Source organism: Rhea pennata, chromosome Z (assembly GCF_028389875.1).
Source record: "Rhea pennata isolate bPtePen1 chromosome Z, bPtePen1.pri, whole genome shotgun sequence".
NCBI lineage: Eukaryota > Metazoa > Chordata > Aves > Rheiformes > Rheidae > Rhea > Rhea pennata.
The window spans coordinates 20,507,929-20,520,996 of record NC_084702.1 but is presented as its reverse complement, the minus strand read 5'-3'; the positions used below and the strand labels follow the sequence as shown (position 1 = coordinate 20,520,996).

The following is a 13,068-nucleotide window of genomic DNA, read 5'->3' as shown; positions in this document are numbered from 1 at the left end:
CTGCATGCACACTTTTTAGAAGAAGCATAATTCTATGATTACTGTTCACATCACTTTTGCCAAAACCGTTAAGGTCCCAAAAGTTAGGAAATGAAAGTTTAATTAGGTTGATACATATGTGGTTAAGTATTGGTGAAGAAATACAAAAGTTAAAGAATCAAAAAAAAGAGCAACTGCACAGGCACTTTGTTGTTTACATACTAACAGCTTTAGGTCAATTTCTGTATGGTGAAGAAGCACTGGTGAAAGACTTCTCAGTAACACATTATACAGGACCATCAAAGTAAGATTTTCAGAGTTGGCACTTTATAATGCATTCTTCTGTGGATATTTTTTTTACCATATGGAATAAAATGGAGGATGGTCACACCATTCTCTGGCATGAGTTTTCATGCCAGCAGAACCTTGTTTAAGTATATTCAGCAACAGCTTATTTAAATTGTGGTAGAAATATCTGATATTTTTCACAAATGTGTTTAATTTTTCTATAGGATTTCATTGCATTTTTGTGCCGTGAAATTCACCAGAAGGGAGGCTGTTAGTGATATCCTGAGATTGTCAAAACTTTTCTTGATCTTGAGGCTGTAGCCTAGGACTGAAGTTAGTTGCTGAAATTTCCATGGCATTTGTAGTTTGTAGGTTTAGCAGACCACTATATTTGTACAATACTTAGAGATTAGAAAGTTCTGCGCTAGATATATATATAAAAAAAAAATATACCTTCTGGGGAGTAAGAAGGAAGGAAGGATTTTACATATTAGTGTTAAAAACTTGTTGATGTTAATGGCTACTTTTCCTTACTTTAATTCAAAACAGTTGCTGTATGATCAGATGACTTCTCTCTCTGGCTGCTTCCTGTGCTTTTTTTCTGGGAGCAGAGGAGGTGTAGAAGTAAAACTGATATCAGTATCTTGTTGCTGTTGTCATTTCTGTCTATAATAACTGTCATGTAGGAGAGTAAATTTGCTTTCCTGTGGGACAATGGAGAAAATGTCACAGCAAAGAAATATGTTGTCGCTTGTTTAAGGTACTTAGTTAGGTGTCACCATTGTTATTTTCTTCCTTTGCTGGCTAAAAATACTGTACTTTAAAATTCTTGACAGATTCTGGCATAGATGTAATCTAAAATAGACTTTCCATTTGTCCAGATTTCATTACCTTTAGTTAAGTCTGTTTCAGCAGTTTAGGTGACCTGCAGTTCTTGTGGGGTAGTGTTTGAGACAGCATGGAATGAGCCTTATCTGCCATGAATTTGAGAGTTGCCTTAGAGAATGAAAAGAGAGCTTGGCAAGTCTGCCCTATATTGAACTGACAACTACTACTTCTAAGCCTAGGAAGAGACACAGTATGAGTAACTGGGTTTCACTGGGCTCTAACTCACTGTTCTAAAATTGAATGCAAATATAAAGAATCTGATTTTTTTCAGGAATTCATGTAGAAAACAAATACGCCAATTCATGTGTCAGGTACTGCTTCAGTTGAGGTATATGCTACATCAAAAAACTCGGATTACGCAGGACCTTTGTAAACACCGTTCCTGTGGCTCATGAGTGTCCTGCAAGATTTCAGCTGACAGTCATATACCTTGTTAAAATAGGCTGAACTAAATGTAGTAAAACTTGTACAGATGGTAAAAGCAGTATCTGTTCCTCTGTAGAAGCCTAGCGCATTGACCTGTCATGAGATGTGCATTATGTAATAAATCCTCTTTTTGGAGTCTGTCTTCAAGTTTACTCAACCAATAAAAGAAATAAAATATTATACAATAGTTTTAACATTGAAATAATCTAGGGATTAACCTGTGTCTTAATAAATGGCTTAATAAATTTCAGGCTCATAAATGACTCCCCATTTGCTTCTCAGGCTTGCTTAGCAATACATTCCCAAATTAGACACCTGTTCAAGTAGTTATTATTGCAGATGAGTGAATGCTTTAATACTAGTTGATCCGAGTGAAAGAGTTAGTAGGCCTCTCCAGCCCAATAGGACACATGTATAGGTGGAAAAAAAAGTATGCAAGTTTTTCAGCATCAGGCAAGCCATAATTTCAAACTCTGAATGCTTTTGTGTTTTCAGTGTATCTTTAGACTTTCCTGTAGTATGAATATAGCTGCTAGTAGTATTCCAGGAGAAAAAAATATTTCCGATTTTCTATTCCTGTTCCAAAAGTCTCTACCATTATTCTAACCTTTGTGATATTTGAATTTAAAACTTCTATGAAATCCTGTAGGCTTTTATTTTAATTTGTTTTGTTTTGGAAGAAAAACCTAAATGTCCATCTTATTGTTTCTTGATCCAGGTCTTGCCGTATTCGGACTTTCTGGTGGCAGTCTACTTAAAAAAGATATTAGGGATATGGGGCTGAAAAGTACCATTTTCCTAAACTATTACAATTTCTTAAAAATTATTATTTAATTACTTTCATATTAATGAAAAATGGTATTTTGAGCATTGCCATACTTTAGGATTGCAGAAATATATGGTATGGAAGGATCTTTGTTATTTTCATGCAACATTACTGTCCTGGAGTAGCTTTCATGAAATATTGCCAGGTAAGAAGATTGTTGTAGGCTTTGATTAGTCAACAGCACAGAACATCTGTAAATTCTGAACTGTCCTGGATGAAAGAAGGAAAAGGCATACTGATGAAGTTTTGCAAATTCTGAAAATCGTTAGTGACTTACCATGTCATTTTCCTATATATAATTAAATATTTTGTTTATTAATGGCTATAGTAAGTTTCAAGTATTTGAGATACTTCCTTCTGGATTCCTTGGGTTCCATGTAGCTAGTAGAGAAATACATCATGAGCACTGAGATAAATGAGCTTCATTTCATAGAGATTGCTGTGAACCTACACTTTCCCACACGAGAATAACTCCAGCTTTTACTGCACATGGCCGCATGACCTGCTTACCTTTCTACTCCCCAAGCTGTATCTGTATTTTTCGTGTTCCTGGATGGTCAGTGGCTAGTTTGATTGTCAGCAGGCCAAGGACATAGACGGATAGCTGTTACACTGCAGTCTTTCCCTCAATATTTGCCCATTCAGGTTTTTCTCAGCTATCTTGATGTTGATTTGAAACATCTCTTTGACTCACTGCAGTTCTCTTAGATTTGGCTTGGGCGCACATGACTGAACAGTTAGCTCAACTGCACATGTTGTTTCTCACTTTAGAAATGAGACTTAGAGGCTGTTCAGTGTGAGCATTCAGGCCATAAAAATGGGGCAGCCTGGACTGGAAAATTTCTGTTGATAAACTTGCTCTGTTTTGATAATTAGTTTGCAGTTCTGGAGATTATATAAAAATGTATATTCTTTTATATCTGGGCAGGATTCTTTACTTGATTAGGTTGTCTCCTTGTGAAAGGAGAGATCTATTTGATCTGTTTAACAAAAAGTGCCTAAGGCATTGATAAAACTTTCATCACCTTGGGACTTCCTGTGAAAGTCTTTAATGTTGTTTTTCTTGAAATTCTTTGGCTACAGTTTTCAAATGACACTGTTAATAGGTTGCCTCAGGGAAATCTTTCTTAAATCTAGTGGCATATTTGTTGTTCTTTACCTTTCTCTGTTGGGAATTACTAGTAGTTTTTTTCCATTAATAATATACTGTGGTAGAAATTGGAAACATTACTCCATTAAAATTATGAATTGCCAGAGGTTCAGACTTTAAGGGAAACCATATTTAAGGTGTAGGGTTTCTTTGTTTACCTTTTTTTTTTTCTGATTCTGATCTTAATGAAGTCTCTCTCTAAAATATTAATAAATAGGATTTTTCTTCCCCCTAATTGGATAAGAAAGTTGCATTGTCCCAACTCGGGCAATATATCTGTTTTTTTTTTGTTTGAGTGGCTGATTGTACTTTTATTGCCCAATTGAATTAAACTAAAATGAACCTTTTTTTTATATAGTGAATTGCAAGTATTTACAAAACCTTTTTATGTTTACTTGTGTGTCTTAAGAGCTCATTAAAATTATATTGGATCAAGTTGTTTAGAGAATTCTAAAAGAATGAGTAGGAACTGGGTCTTCATGATATTTTGTATCTTTCATATCGCTACAATTTTTATATATATGTGTAAAATAAAGTTCCTATGAATATTGCTTCACTAACTTACTAGCAAATGATTCTGTAAATCTAATTTCTCTTTATATGGCGTTTTCCTCTAAATATCATTTCTTAACTGTAGATGCCAGATTGTGCGGGTTAGATGTTAAAAGGGCAATGAGTTATCTTAAGAGGGTAAAATCCTCTAAGTGTCTAGTCCTGGCTGTCATATCTGAGGACAAGTCCAGGAGGAAATCAGTCTTTACTCTGATTGTCTAAATGGATTAGATTGTTTATCTAGACTCTTTTGTGATCTTTTGCAAGTGTAGGCTTGCAGGGACATAGGGCGTACTAATCTCCCCGAAAAGGTTTTGTAACGTGCCTGAACAACTTGTATAGAAACGTGAATAACCGTTAATACTATTTTTTTCTTTTTTTTTTTTTTTTTTTAAGATTCACTGGCCCTAAAGCCAAAGGGATACTCTTACAGTAAGTTAGTCTGCCATTTTGTTTAGTGAGATCAGTAGTGTTTCACCTACAGCTTCTCTATTAAATGCAGTTACTAAGTTTTCTAAGTACTGATGTGGCCATAATTCTGGATATAGCATATTCAATCTGAAAAAGAGGGTATGTGGGATGTGTGAAACTCAACCTGCCATTACATGGTTGTGTTGATTCAGAACTACTGTAAACTGGTGTATAACATTTTGAAAGTAAGCAATTAACTTGAGATAAACACAGGCACTTTATTTTTTTGGAAATTAAATCCTCTGTCAAGAATTAAAATTAAACTACTTTTTAACAACACTTTCATCTTTTCTCCACTGGAGTGTCTGCTTATTAATGTTTTTGGCAGTTTTAGAAAGTAATATCATCATTTGCCAATAGGTTCAACCTATAGGTTCAAAACATGCAAGAGAAGAACAAGTTCATGCTTTTTGTTTAATTCTTACTTAAAAAAACTTCTTTGGTGTGTGAATTTTATTATGGGAAAAAAAAGAACTTCAATTTTAATCTTACTGAGCAAAATAATCTTCAACTCCTGTATTTTTCTCCTACATTAGTTTTTCCCAGTTACTCAAAATATTTTTCTGGAATAGATTCATCAATGTTGCCAAAGCACAATTTTGGAAACTTTCATTTTTCAGTCTTACAAGAATTAGATTTAATGAGGTTAGACTTGACAGTTGTTAACTGTTGCCGTTTTATATCTAAGCCTAGTATGTGCTATCATTGCTTTCTTTTTTTTTTTTTCTTTCTTATTTTCTCCTCCGAAGCCCTTCATTTGTTAGGAACGTGTATGGAATGTTAGTTATATCTGTATATCTTCTCATTTCATTTTATGTATTCCTTAATGTCATCTGCATGTGACACAGAAACAAGTTACCATTAAATTATCATACACCTGCTTTTTCACAGTATTGGTTGGCATGCAGGCTTTTCACTTGACTTAGGCAAGGTGATACTTTCTATTACCTCACCTTATCTCAGAGTTCAAAGATAAAAACATGCAAATGAATGATGGCAACATTTGGAGTAACTGTGTTGTGGTCCTGTATGTTTACAGAAGATCACTGTAGATTGTATTTGGGAAGAAACACAGTATAGTCCCTGTGGTTAGATCCTGCAAAGAGGTCATACACTGAGGCAGTCTTCATGTTGCGCTGTTTTTTTTTAATAGAAATTTGTGATACCAGGCTCTAAGTCATGGCTTTAATGGAAAAACTGGATAGATAACATCATTTCATTTAAATACATTTTTTAAAAAATGTAATAGTGAAAAGGTAGAAGTTAGAATTCTATACGAAGCAGACTTTTTTTTTTTTTTTTTTTTGGTGAATGATGCAATTCTTAATACTTCTAAATTTGTTGATTCCAGCAGAAAGGGGCAGATTTCACTACTATATTATCATTCCTATTTTGCATTTCCTTTTCCTAATGAAAGCTGGATATTGTTAATCCTTTATCCTACCAAAGCAGCTCTGTGTGGTATTACTGGGGTGATAGATTAAGCGCCAGAAGTGTTTAAGGAAGTTAGAGAAGGTTATCCTAGTAATCTCAGAACTGTAGTTAAGATTTCAGTTATACCTGCGCGTGTGTGTGTTTTGTCAATGAATGAAACTAAACAGCTGAAGAAATGGCCCTAAATTCAAATTTGAATTCGGGGAGCCAAGTCCTTCTAAGAACAATGTGTTTCACCATATGCTTGGATTTAAATTCTCGCACTAACTTAAGATGGTGAGAAACAGCTCTGACAATTTAAGTGATTAAATTTTTATTTTCTTATGTTATTACAAGTAAGACTCTGATGTGATCAAATAAGATTTGTCTGTTGTTTTTCAGTAGAGATGTTCGGGCCTCTTTTTCTGCAAATTTTATATGGATATCTTGTGAATTTGAAATGTGCAGTTCTGTATGTACCCGTGGCTTCTTGAAAAAGAACAAAAAAAAAAAACAAAAGCACAAACTGGATTGGCCAACGTAACTTTGAGTTTTCTTCCTTTTTCTACTATTTTGTAAGCCTTAGAGGCTAGAGCATAGAAAAATATCACCTCCTATTTTCCTGTGATCCAATGTAGGCTAAAAAGGAGCTTTTTTTACTATTAACTTCTGGAGTCAATTATTATGGTAGTATCTTGTGTGATCTACTAATCACATGTGTATTATTATTATCTATATATATATTATGTCTTGAGGAAATCAATATTTATTCTATGATTTAAAGACTTGATAGTAATTTTTACAGTCAGAGAGCTCAAGAATAGCAGCAAAATGGTATCTTCCAGTTTTAGGCAGTAAATTTCAAGCTCAAAGGCATACCAAGTGCATACCTTCCTCTATATACCTAGCTATAACTACATAGACAAACCTCCAGAATATTTTCAGCCTCCACTTCAGTATTTCACTGGGCTTGCTATAAGAAAGTACTGTAAGAAAGTGGCTGCTTGTCACAAAGGTAAGGAAGAGTTTCACATCTTCACTTAAAAGGCAAAATAACAAAAGTGAGAATATCTGAATGGCTCTCCCTGCTCCTTCCTCAACATACATGTGTGTGATGAGCAATATTAAGAAGTAGACTATTCCCTAAAGTTTAACTATGTCATTAAAAAATGATGTTTTCTCTCACATTGGCTGAAACTGATTTTTGGTTATGGCATGGGTGTTCTAGAGTTTCCTTTGAGAAGTTTTTATAAATAAAGCTTGGTTCAGGACATTACATGTTGTTAGGAATAGATACTCTTACCCAGATGGTACAACTTTAAAGAGTACTTGTAGAACTTAAAGATGGAGGACAATTTAATTTTGTACTGCTCAGCTCTCATATGGCGTTGGCTCTTCTGCTTAGATTATTCCAAGGGGATGAAACTATTCCTGTTCCAGATGATTTGTTTCTAACTCCTACTTTCTCTTGTTGCTGTTGATATTCATGAATAGAACTGATATATATTAGATGCCTGTCTGTGCTATTGACTTATTTTTGGCTGTGGAACTTTGTTTAAAAATTTAAATTTCTAGCAAAAAAAGGCAAAGGGTTAATAGAAAAATGTTTATTACATTCATTTGTTTAGAACTGTGAAGTAATGAATATTGCACATAAAACCTGCTGATTTTCATCAAATTGCTGTTTGCTACCCAGCCTTGTATATTTGATTTATTTTTACTGCAGTTGCATTAGTATACTTTTCTTTTCCTGTCTATTGACTTTAAAAAGATGAGGTAACTCCCCTTTTGTCTTTAAATACAAATCGTTTTACATTTGTCTTGTCTCCATTTTCTCCTTGTAGTTAGGCAGTGATGGATTAGAATTAGGCTGCAGCACAGATTGGGAAAATCTCCCAGCATCCTCTTCCTGCAGAAGCATCAGCTACCAGCATTGACTGTAGCTGCTACCACTCTAATTGACATTTCTTTCAAATTCAGCTATGGAGAGCTCCTGTGTTGCCAGCTGCTGGCTTGTGAACTTTTATCTTTTTATTCTTTTTGCTTCGTAACTAATTAATGAAACCTCATGGGTACTGAGAAATAGAACAGAGGATCAGTTCTCTCTCTGGGCTTTTTTCCTATCTTTTTTTGTGTATGGTGGAAAACGAACAGAGTGAAAGAAGCAGCACTTCCTTTTACATAAGGACTGTATTTACTCACCTGAAGTTAATTGAATTAACCCTGTAAGTATATTACTCTGCCTTCTAGTCCCTGAAATCACAGTTGTGGTAGTCAAATTTATGGGGGTTTATCTGGGAAAATTTACCTTGGCAGGTATGTTGTGCATTTTAAAAATATGTTGTAGTTTAGATGGAGTTCCTTCAAGAGGAGGTAAAATGATGTATTCAGTATGAGTTTATGAATAATTGGTTTTCCTCTGCACTTTGCATTGGTGAACAATGCTTTCAGCAAGCAGCAGCTTTCCTGCTGATGTCAGTGCTTAATCAGCTAGGATGCTTTAGACTGTAGAACACTGCAAGGTGTGTATATTGGATTCTGCTCTTGAAAAGGTGGTAATTTAAAGACAGTATCAGACTTGGTCATTTTCTGCGTTATACAGTACGTCTTTCTGTCGTGGTAGCTGTGATGATTTAACTGTTTGAGGTTATATAATCGTTTAAATATAAATAGTTTATGGGATGCAGTTTTGTGGGGTTTTTTTAAGAGTACTAAATGTTAAGTATAATACAGTGTATTTTAGAGATTTTAATAATTTAAGGTCTGCAATATTAACTGTAAATTTACTGTGTAATAAATTCCTGTGAATTGTTTTGAAGTTAGAAAGAATGGTCTTATTTGTAAGACTGCTCTGTCCTAATTGTGTTTTGGGATCTGAGCCAATATTTGTGTGACGCAGTGTTAGTCCCATAAACGCCTGGCCTGATCTGGTGTCCTACTTGCTAAATGATTTATTTCTTGATTTTTCCCTACTGAGATAAGTAGAATTTTTAGGCATTTTGTATAAAATTGTCAACAAGATGTCATTATTATTTGTACATGCTAGCTTATTTCAGGAGGATATTTTCCAACATTTGCTTGTCAGTGAATCTTACTTAGACCTACTGTTTATAGGAGATGTTAACTTTGTGTATGAATCTATATTTACTTGTACAAATACAGTGTTTTGGCTATATCACTTTTGAAAATATTTGAACGTTCATTTTTGCTGCTAAATAGTGTCTGTATTGACCTTAGCTGGATTATTTGATAACTATTACAATAATAAATTTTATACAAACACAGTAAATTCTGAGCTTAACTACAAAGATCACATGTTAAAACAGTCTTAAATACTGTGGAATCATTGAGTTTACTAATAAATCTGATAACAAGTAGCCTTTACACTGCTTTGAGTTGTGTCATCTGAGCCTACATACTGACAGCATTTTCTTTAGTGTCCGACAATGTAAAGCAGATTTTTCACTCGCTTGCAGATCAGAGCTGGTTGTGCTTTGTTGTTTTCTCCCCTTTGTTGAACTGTGGTCACTTCTAAATAGCAGTGTTTAGGATTACATTTCTTTAGCAGGGCTGTATTGAATGTTTGCGTAGGTTGATAAGTTTGAATAAGATTATTTCACATTCATTTTGATGGCTATACACTGCAGATATAATATATGTGCATGTTCACATAGGTAAATAGTAACCCAGGTAGCTGCCGTGCATCTTGTTTGTTCTCACAATATGGCTGATTCATTATGGAGAATTTGCATCTTGATTACTGTGCATGTGCAGCACAGTTTGTTACTGAACTTATGAAAGTAAAGAATTTGGTGTCAGATGAAGCAGCTGATTGTGCTTTTTCTTCTATTTTAAGCTGTACAAACAACTGACTTAATTGACTATTAGCTCACTGAATCTGATTAATGGTCATTTAAATTACACATTTGTAAATGCTTCTGTTTCTTTGCTTAAAAAAAAAAAAAAGCCTCTTGTATGTATTTTCAGAAGAGTGGAGTGTGGTGTTGGGAGTAGTGGATTCCAGTCAGCCTGAAAGATGAGTTTGCTCTTGCCATTTTATTTCCTTTAGTGTTTGAGGTTCAAGCAGATGACAGTCTTTACTTTGGCTGTCTTACTTTTGTGCTTATCTGGTTACTTTGCTTTAATATGTAGAGTAGTAATGATATATGAGGATACAGCAGTCAGGTTTTTGTGGTGTGCAGAAAATGCCTTGATATTTATTATCAAGGCAAACGTGTTCTATATTTCCCATATAAAACACCATTGGGAAGGTTGGAGAGTCTGTCTGTCCATCTCTCAGTAAGTTTATATAGGAATTCTGCTGTGAATTGCTAAAAGTGAGTATGCCATGCATGGTAGCATGGTATTAAAAAATGTATGTATATGTATATTTACATCCTGTAAATATTTGGAAGCAAAAATATTTGAATACTTGTATTCACTTCTCAGATTTTCACGCATCAGGATAGTAGGCACTGAACTGCTTTTTATACAGGACAAAAACAGTCCTATTCCTACCTCTAAGTTAGAGAATGAGACTAGGCTCACTCAAAGAATGTAAAGCGGTATTGGTCTTGTGATGTGAGAAATCTCATCGTATGCCTGTCTAGTATTTTAAATTTAATATCACACAAGACTTCTAAGAAGAAATTTTTATTTGGTTGCTTTGAAATTCTTTGTATATTTGAGGCTTTTAAGCACCCTTCATTCATAACATAATTCCATTAACTCATAATTGGGTAGGTTTGAGGGGATGGCGCAATCTAATTGAATCATGCTTTTTCCATCCTATGCTGTTCCACTTTAGATCTATTGTGCAGATAGACTCCTGTCCCCAAGAATCAAGTGAAAGTTAGTACTTGAGAAAGGCTTGGGTGCAAGTCACACTGTTTGCCTCTGTTTGCTGTTGAATGAGATTTTAAGTGTACTGTACAACGAATTCTAGAGTGAGGAAGAAGTAATTATTTCTGGATTATGTAACACAGTATGTTAGCTTCATGGTTTTGCCAAAGTACTGAATTGTGTAATCTAATAAGGTTTTAACTAAGCTGCCATTGATAGTTTTGTGGGTTTTCGTGTTTGTTTTTGATTTGAACAATGGCCATGTATATAGAACAATGGACCATAATATGGTAGTATTTCAGAGTTATTTCTGATTGTTTGCAAAGTTGGCTAAAATATACTGGATAGTTTTGCTACTAGTTGAGCTGTCTTAAATTTATGCTTAGCACACAGACTACAGCATGCGTTACTGAAGTTCTGAAACTGTGAAGAACATAAGTTCAAATAGATTATTTTATGAAATCTGTCTTATATTGGTATGAAGCTTTTATAACTTCTCATAAGCTGATAACAATTGTCTTGAATCTGTACACTGCAGGTTTTCTGTATTTAAAATTCATGTTTTTCATAAGAAGGGATGTGTGCAGAATGAATGTAAAATTTCCTGTGGAAATAAACTGTAGCCAGTGGATTTATATATTAAAAAAAAAAAAAAAAAAAAAAAAAAAAAAGCATGTATTCTTGCTATATTGATTGGATAGCTGCAGTTTGTAAATCTTTACTAATGATGACTGTAATCTAGAATACGTAAGTTAGAGATCATTTACTAACTTACAGCCATATGTCTTAAGTTTCTTCTGTTGGGTGATTTTAAGTAGCATTTCCATTGTGAGTTGCAATCTGAATTTGAAATGAAATTTAAAAGCGTTTCCAGAAGTCTTTTGTTTATCTGTCAATGATGCTCACGTGATCCTGCATCTTTTCTTGCTGTTTTTTCAATTAACTTTTGGGTTAATAGTTTTTCTTATTCATAACTGGAAAGTGATTGGCCATATTAAATCATTTACCTTAAAAGAGATATGAATATTTTTTGTGCTTTAATTTCAATTAGCTGCAAGAAATTTCTAAATGTGAGATTCCACATTTTTTGAATTGTTCTCCAGATGGAAAGAATGTAGATATCTACTGCTAGCATACATATAGATAAAAAGTGAAATCCTAGGAATTTAGAAATGTTACAATATTTCCCAAATATTGTAAAATATTGTTTTTCATTTGGTTTAAAGAAATGCCTCAAATTTCTTTCTTTGAGAAGCCTTCCATAACTGATACGGGCCTCTTTTATGGTAAAGTAGCTATTTGTTGGGAAAGTATTCTTTTTGATGCAGTGCTGCTTGTTTTCTTGTTTGCCATCAAAATTGGGTCCTTTCTATTCACTTCAATTTTTAGAAGTGAATATTTTCACTCTTTTTTATTTTAATTAAGATAAATATGCATCTTTAATGTGGGAATCTTAAAAATAACTTGTTACTACTAGTTCTAATTTTTTAGGGTTGTGTTGCCTCAGGAAAAGTGTTGCATTGCTGGCACTAATAAACTGAAATATTTCCAGTAACTGTAGCCCAGTGAAGCTTGCTTTAGCAAGAACAGCAGCTGTGCAGAACCCAGTAGTTGTCAATTAAATGTTGTTTGTTAGCTGAAGTTGATTATTGTGACTGTGTTGTAAAAGAGCCAATAAATAGTTTTAGAACTTTTGCAGCAAAATTCTGCAGTACCTACCCATGTGAAGTACTGCTTATACATTTGAACACAATGGATGTTGATTTGAAAAAATAAGAAAAAAAAGATGTAGAATCTAGTCTTAAACATGTGATTTTAAATTGTGGAAAGCATAGTTAAATTAAAAATAGATTTTATTGCAATTTCCAGTCCCTGAATCCACTTTTGTGAAACATGTTTGTAGGTCATTGCAGCAGGGGTGATTGTATAGCAGACTAATTCGCCAATAAATAAAAATACAATAGCATATATCAAGTTATGTTTAACTTCAACAATGTAACTGCCTTTCCAGTAATTCTCTTACACTAAGCTATGCTGTACACACCTGACCAGGAAGAGAAAGTTGATGAGGCCATCTATAGACAACTGGAAGTAGCCTCACAATCACAGGCCCTGGTTCTCATGGGGAACTTCAGCCACCCTGACATCTGCTGGAGGGACAGCACAGCAAGGCACAGACAGTCCAGGAGGCTCCTGCAATGCATTGATGATAACTTCTTGTCACAAATGGTGG

General features: G+C 34.2%; 1 protein-coding gene across 1 annotated transcript in view; it reads left to right on the top strand.

Annotated features, from left to right (window-relative positions):
• Positions 1 to 13,068, top strand: part of TTC39B (tetratricopeptide repeat domain 39B) — a 76,652-nt gene that overhangs the window by 23,496 nt on the left and 40,088 nt on the right. The gene's annotated exons all lie outside the window — the stretch shown is intronic.